The sequence below is a fragment of the Anastrepha obliqua genome, chromosome 6, assembly GCF_027943255.1.
Source record: "Anastrepha obliqua isolate idAnaObli1 chromosome 6, idAnaObli1_1.0, whole genome shotgun sequence".
NCBI classification, from domain to species: Eukaryota; Metazoa; Arthropoda; class Insecta; order Diptera; family Tephritidae; genus Anastrepha; species Anastrepha obliqua.
Window position 1 is genome coordinate 71,655,391 of NC_072897.1, and position 8,012 is coordinate 71,663,402.

An 8,012-nucleotide genomic window follows, 5' to 3' on the forward strand; every position below is an offset into this window, starting at 1 on the left:
TTATTTAGGAATCAGGTTTAACACCAAAAATAATGTTAGTCCTGAAATCCAACGGGGAATATCTCTTGCCAACAAGTGCTACTTTTGACTAAGTAGGTAATTTAGTAGTAGAGTCCTATCTCCACGAACAAAGGTTTAGTATTAGGCTCTTGATATGTCTGTCCTAACGTATGGCGCCGAAGGTTGGACAATGTCAACATCCGATGACGCTTCCTTTGGAATACATATTTGACGGCGAGTATCGTTGGATATGGAACAATGAACTGTATGAGCTTTACGACGACGTAGACATAGGGCAGCGAATAAAGATTGAGTGGGTTCGTTGGCTGGATCATGTCGTCCGAATTGAAGCAAACGCCATGGCTCTGAAAGTATTCAATGCGGTACCAGTTGGTGGTATTAGAGGAAGAGGAGGGCCTCCTCTGCATTGAAAAGCTCAAGTGGAGAAATACTTTGCTTCATTTGAAAGAAATTACTGACACGCTTTGTTAAACTCGGCCAAAATCGCGTAAGCGGTTATCACACCAATGAAGGAGAAGAAAAATATTCTAATAATATCATTTGAATTGCTTGATTCTATTATTTAATAATATAAAAGACTTCCTCACACACCTCTCATTTGATACCAATGTTATAATAATTTACATCCATATATTATCTTTTATGATTATAAATTTAGATAAATTCCAAAATACATATTTATTAACATTTTAAATTTTTTATTATAATAGAAGGTTTTTTTTTAATCTCCTTCAATATCGGCACATTTAAGTCAAAATTTTAAGTATCTAAAGTTCTCGTTCTATTCAGTACAGAGGTATCAAAACCAACACTAGAATGTGTTAATAAAAAATTCTGAAAAAAAAATCTTTAAGTATCTGCTTAGAGTTCATAGGTATTTTAATTTTCTTAACTCGAGTGCAGTATATGGCGGCCGCCGTAGCCGAATGGGTTGGTGCGAGATTACCATTCGGGAATGCGTACGTTCGAATTTCCGGGAATGAAACAGCAAAATGATAGGAAAAGTTTTTTTTAATGGTGGTCGCTCCTCGGAAGGTAATGGCAAACCTCCGAGTGCATTTCCACCTTGAAAAACTATTTGCCATTCGGAGTCGCCTTAAAACTGTAGGTTCCTCATGTGTGAAACAACATAAAGACGCTTGCCGCGAATAGCATCAATAGCTCAGCCAAACATCTAACAGAAGTGTTGTTGTTGTTATTAAAGTGGTAAAGTATTTTCATTTTTTATCACTAAGACCAGTACCGTCTTACTACCACTGTTCTCGTGGGATGACGTCTTTTTTTTTTGTTTTTTTGTGTTTTGTTCTAAGTCAGATCCATTTAGTGAGGTCCAAGTATAGCAGCAAGTTCCTTATCTTGACGTCCAAAATTTCATTAATTTGCTGTAAGAAAGGCTTACCGAAGGAGCGAAGTCGTGCCCTAGCTAGCCTTGGACATTCACATAAGTAGTGGAAAAGACTTTCTTTCACCCCTTTCGCTTGACAACTTCTGCAGATGGGATTGAAGGGGAGGTTGAGTCTGGCTCAATGATCCCCTACTTTCCAATGACCTTTAAGGGTTGCAGTGATGCGTGAAATGTTTGGTCCTTTGGATTTTGTACGACGGGCATGGGTTTCTTGTTGTAATACATGTAGTTAACTGCTTTCGTCTTCTTTCGGCTAAAGCATGATAGTGTGACGCAATGGATGCTATTATTGTGTTCAGTGGGGTGGGGTGCTATGTCTTCGAACCTTTTCTTGCTACCTCATACGCTATGTCATTACCCCGTATGTTCATATGACTGGAAACCCATATCAGAGTAATTTTAAGTCAACGCCTAAGTAATTCTAGTTCCTCTCTATACTGTGAAACTAGTTTGGATTTCCATGCTTCTCCGAGTTCTGCCTGGAACACGCTGTGAACTGTGATTCATCTTAGAACCGTCAGTGTAGATTTCAATATCGTATCTTTCAATCACCTTCCCTTTCCTCCATTCCGCTCTCGGTGGAAAATGTTCTGTAAAGTCTTTCTTGAAGTTAAGGTCGGGAACTGTGTAGCCTGATCTGTTTTTAAGCAGCGAGGGTCCCTGAAGGAGAATCTTACTGCGACGGTACGACTGTGTTGTCCAGCTTCCAATGTTTTTGAGTCTCACCGCGCTGCAAGTAACGATTGTTTTTATATGTAAGCCTAATTGCTATATTTGTGTTAGTACATTAAGCGCTTCAGAAGGACTGGTGCTAAGCGCTCTTGTGGTTAAGATACGCGCTGTTCTTTGTCTCTTGTTCCGCTTAGTTTGGTTGTATTTATTTTCTATTGCGGGCCTCCAGACTGGTGTCGCAAGTGTTAGTATTGGCCTTACAATGGCTGTGTAGGACTAATTGGATAGTTTTGGTTGGATACCCCATTTTTTAGCCAACATTCTCTTGCACGTGTAAAGAGCTATAGAGCTATATTCGCTTTCTTTACCCTGTACTCTACGTTGGACTTCCAGCTGAGTTTGGGATATAAGATAAGAACTAGGTATTTTGCCTGTTGGGTTAGCGTAAGACTAACGCCGTTTAGTTTTGGGGGATTAAAGTTTGGTATCTTGGTTTTCTAAGTGAATTGCATCAGTTCAGTTTTGCTCGGGTTTACTTAAACCACAGTCTGTGGCCCAATTACTAGGTAATACCAGAGCTCCTTCCATAATCTCACTGATTGTGGTTGGAAACATTCCTGAAACCATGAGCACTATGTCGTCCGCGTACGCCATAATATTAATTCCCTTTCGGTTGAATTTAGTAAGGATATTGTTGACAACTAATAACCAGAGCAAAGGGGATAAGACCCCTCCCTGAGGGCTTCCCCTGCGGACAAAGCGTTTTACCGTGTTGCTGCCTACCTCACCGATGATTATTCTAGTTTTAAGCATGTTCTCTATCCATTCGTTGAGACCTATGTCTGTGCCTAACATATTAAGAGCCTCAATTATGGATCTTATGCTAACATTGTTAAACGCCCCCTCTATGTCGAGGAAAGCGACTAGTGAATACTGTTCGAATTCTATGATCTTCTCAATCGTACTTACAACCTCATCAAGAGCAGTCTCTGTGGGTTTTCCTTTGAGGTTGGCATGTTGGGATGATGCAATCATTGTGTTTGTAATCTTTTTTCTAAGATATACCACCAACAATCGCTCGAGAGTTTTGAGAATAAAAGAGATTAAGCTGATAGGTCTTCTTTGGCTGTATCATGATCGCATCTACCAGCTTTGGGGATACAAATCACCTTAATCCTCCTCCAGCTTTTTGGAATATGCCCTAGCATAAGGCTTTTTTTGAAAAAAACCTCCAGTCACTCGTTTCTCGAGTATTCCACAGCATAGCAAGGAATATCCCATCTGGGCCGGCTGCTTTGTATGGGTCAAAGTTTTTCATCGCACGTAGTATTCTATCTTCGATGATATTGTTTTCTTCTTCTTCGGTTGTTTGCAACTGTGACAGTACGTGTTGTGAGGGATGTCCATTTTGGCTGCTTGTTCTCCCATAAACCAAAAGCCAGTTATGACTGCCGTTAGTCTCCAGGCGTTCCGTCGTTTCATGTTTATCAATGTTGACGATTGCTTAAGATTGGAGATGGGCCATAACTTTATGCTAATTTTACATTTCGCCTGGTCTCTCTATCTACAATCCGCAATTCGGAGGTATTTTAGAGAAATTGTATTCTTGACTGCACTTAAAGGTGTGAATACCGATTCTGCAAGAGCGTTATTCATGGCAGGTCCCCTTCTTGCCAGTTCATCTGCTTTTTCATTATCTTCAATCTCCAATGTCCCGGGACCCAGATTAAGGTTATTTTATGGTTTTCGCTCAAGATGGTATTTCTAGTCCTGCTTTGTTCCACCAGTTTAGAGGTTGTTTTCGCCGAATTCAGTGTATGGATTGCAGCTTGGCTATCCGAAAGAATAGCGATATTGCCCATAAAAGAGGGATCTGCGATTAGTAGCCTACAGACTTCCCCAATTGCCAGTAATTCCGCCTGAAAGACACTGCAAATATAAGGGAGACGCACAGATTTTCCAATTTTAAGTCTATCAGAAAATATGCCAGCTTCAGCACCACAATCCATTTTCCTGACATCTGTATAAACTGTAGTGTCGAAGTGGTTTAGTGAGAGTCCCTTATTCCATTCTTTCCTAGACGGAAAGAGAGAGGCAAAATTTCTACTGAATGCTACCGTCGGGACGATGTAGTCAGTCCTCTTCGAGGTATACTGGGTTTGGCGCAGTAATAGACTATGATGGCCATGAGTTGTTTCCTTCCAGTGACCAGCTTCATTTAACCTAAATGCACTCGGTTTTCCCATCTTCTTGATATGTAGATGTACCAGAATAGCTTATGTCAGTGCCTCCCTAGGACATGGTCTGATTGCACCTACTGATTTATGTATTCTGCCAAGTAATTTGATTTTATTGATATTATATATTTTCTCTCTAGAGCTTTCCACCAAACCACCGAGCCATGCGTTAAAATTGGTCGTATAACGGCCTTACAAAACCATAATGAATACTTGGGTTGAAGACCCCATCTTCTTCCTAGTATACGTTTAGAAGCATATAAAGCGAAAGCAGAATTCGATTTGTATGCCTGTAAGCCCGTTCTTCAGTGTTTAATTCCAGCTAAGTTTGTCCAAAAGAAGAAGTTTGTCCTAAGTCCAGAATTACTCCTAAGTACTTTGCACTGGTTGAAATGCGAGGGTTTGTACATTAATGTTTGATAGAGCAAAAACTGGTCGTAAATAGCATGAGTTCTGTTTTAAGCGGCCGCCGTAGCCGAATGGGTTGGTGCGTGATTATTATTCGGAATTCACAGAGAGGTCGTTGGTTCGAATCTCGGTGAAAGCAAAATTAATAAAAACATTTTTCTAATAGCGGTCGCCCCTCGGCAGGCAATGGCAAACCTCCGAGTGTATTTCTGCCATGAAAAAGCTCCTTATAAAAATATCGGCCGTTCGGAGTCGGCTTGAAACTGTAGGTCCCTCGATTTGTGGAACAACATCAAGACGCACACCACAAATAGGAGGAGGAGCTCGGCCAAACACCTAACAGAAGTGTACGCGCCAATTATTTATTTTTTTTTTTAACTTAGGCCGCAACCAATAACCCAAGAGTTAAGCTCACCTAGCGCCCTTTGAATGATCCCACTGATCGTATTAGGACACAGTCCTGACGCCATTAACACCACATCATCAGCGTACGCCACCGCTTTTACCCCACTTCTATTAAGTTCTGTTAAGACTTTGCTAATAACGCATAACCACAGAAATGGAGACAATACTCCCCCTGTGGACCTTCTTGGTTATGCTGATATTACCCATATTAACTTCGATGATCCTGGTTTCTAGCATAGAGGTGACCCAATTACTGATGCAATTGTCCACCTCTAAGTCTATCAACGCCCGTTGGATAGAATCTGTACTAACGTTATTAAATGCGCCTCCTGTGTCAAGAAATGCTGCCAATGTGTACTGTTTGCTTTCTAGAGACCCTTCTATTGTTCGGATTACCTCGTGAATCGCTGTCTCCGTCGATTTGCCTTTGAGGTAAGCATGTTGTGCAATTGATATACTAGAGCTCTCCAGCGAGCTTCTAATGTGTATGTCTAAAAGCCGTTCAAATGTTTTTAGAAGGAAGAACGACAGACTAATTGGCCTAAAGTCCTTCGCTGATTCATGTCCCCTCCTGCCTATTTTTGGAATGAAGACAACTCTAACAGGTTTTCAGCTATTTGGAATATAACCTAGGTTTTGACACGCTTTGAAAATTTCCATTAGCCAAGTTAAAATGTTTTCAAGAGTTTCTTGTAACATCTTGGGAAAAATCCCATCAGGGCCTGGAGATTTGAAAGGTGAAAATGATTTGATTGTCCATGCAACCTTCTCTTTTGTGACTATTACATCATAGCGCCTCCGCCGGATTCTACCAACATCGCTACCGTGAGTGCTACATCTCGGAAAATGAGTGTTTAAGAGAAGTTCTAGAGACTCTTTTGCCGTAGAAGTCCAAGTGCTATCTGGCCTCTTGGGGCCATTGAGTAATCTTTGGACAAAATACAGCTGCGCCGCGCAGAATCTCTGGTAGGTTCGATCGAAGAACAAAAATCCCTCCAGCTTTCCTTTCTGGTGGCCCTAGTTGCCTTTTTGTACTGTCTCCGACTTTCTCTGTACAATTGCCAATTATCTGTTGAGTAGCTGAGATTAAATTTTGATCTGGCTTCTTCCTTTAATTTCGAGAGCGCATTGCTCCACCAGGATTTTTTGCTATATTTAATTGGACACGATGTTTTGTAGGCCCTACTGAGTGTCTTCACCAATGATGTAACCCTACTCTCAAGGTTTTCCGCGAGAGTAATTTGGCTGTCCAAATAGTTCTTAATAGGTTTCGATACAGTAAGGGTGTATCCACCCTCAGATGCAGCTCGTAAAGGATCAAGCTGTGATCCGAGAAATAATTTTTTTTGGCGACCCTCCCTTTGTCTACCCTTACTGAACTGTTTTCGGACAGTAGAGTAATATCAATCACTTTCGCCCATCCCCTAAAGTAATGCGTACTAGGAAAGGTGAAAGTGGGATATTACCTCTGTGACATACCGTCAGGTTAGTACTAAAAATAAAATCGGTAAAAGACTCATCTCATTCATTCGTTTCCGAACTGCACCAAAGAAAGTGCCTTGCGTAGACGTCGCATTCGAGTAGCAGGTTTTTGTTTCTAGGTTCAAGCACAAGCCGACGAGCCTCCTCGGGTGGTGCTGGCCGATCCTGTGCCATGTAGATGGAAGCCAGTATTATGCCGACACCGTCGGCGGCTTCCACCTCAACAGCTGTCACATCCTGTAAACAATATGATGGCATTAAAAATATGTTCCAATGTTTTTGTGCTACAATAGAAGATGTGGGGATACCTTCAGTCCGTTTGTAGAAGAGGCTATGGTTTTTTCCAGTCGACCCCTTCACCAGAAGAACGGTTGGGTTGTCCGTTGCAATCCGCGAGTGCTGCAGGTTTATTTGGACAACTTTGAGACCCATGGTGCTGCTCGTTAACGCCATCGTTTTTGATAGGAGCGGCGTCGTCAAGTTGCATGCCCGTGAGCAACTCGTTGGCGCCGTCAACTTCGTTCTGCTCATCTTTCAGATTTGCAGAACAGAATATCTTCAGTTGCGCTTTCCTCACGCCGAACCAAAGTTTGTTGTCCCCTTTTCCCAGTGGCTCGATGCTCTTCTCCGATATGTGGAGAAGGAAGGTCACACTGTTCTTTTGCGGAGCCTCCGCTTTGATGATGCTCCAGTCATCCATCGGACCAATGCGGTTGTGTGCTTGTAGGTATGGGATTAGCTGCTTAGCTTCGAATTTCATCTTCGGTATCCAGATGCGAGCCCTCGGACGTCCAGGGATCTCTAGACTGGGTTAATTAAGGAATATGTGCCAGTTCGTTTTTCTAGGGTTTCTATATGGGGTCGGTTTCTCTAGCTCGAGATTGATATCGAAGAGAATCCAACTATGGTCCGAAAAGGATTTCTTGTCGGATACCCTCTAATTTGTGACTATTTGGGAGTTATTGTTTGTGCAGAATGTAACGTCTAAGACCTCTTCCCAGCCTGGAAAATTGACCCAGCTCGGAAAAGTCAAGGTTGTAGTATACTCGCCAATTCTTTATTTATTTATATTTTATATGGGCTGAAGCTTTTTTAAATATGTCCAATGAGCCTTGTTGGTCTATTGCAATCAGTTTTCGTAGTAGACGCAGTAGTTTGGTACTTTGTTAATATTGTCTTTCAATAAAATCTTGGTTAATTTAAGCCTACCTTTAAGCTGTGATAGTATTTCATCCCGGAGTGTTATTTCTCACCTGTTGTGTTTTTTTTTTATTACAGAGAGAATATTATTTTTTCTTGAATCACATAACGGGTTAGGGGTAGTCAGAATGTTCAAAAATTGAATTTTTTGTCTGCATTTTCTTAAAGTATAATGTAATAAC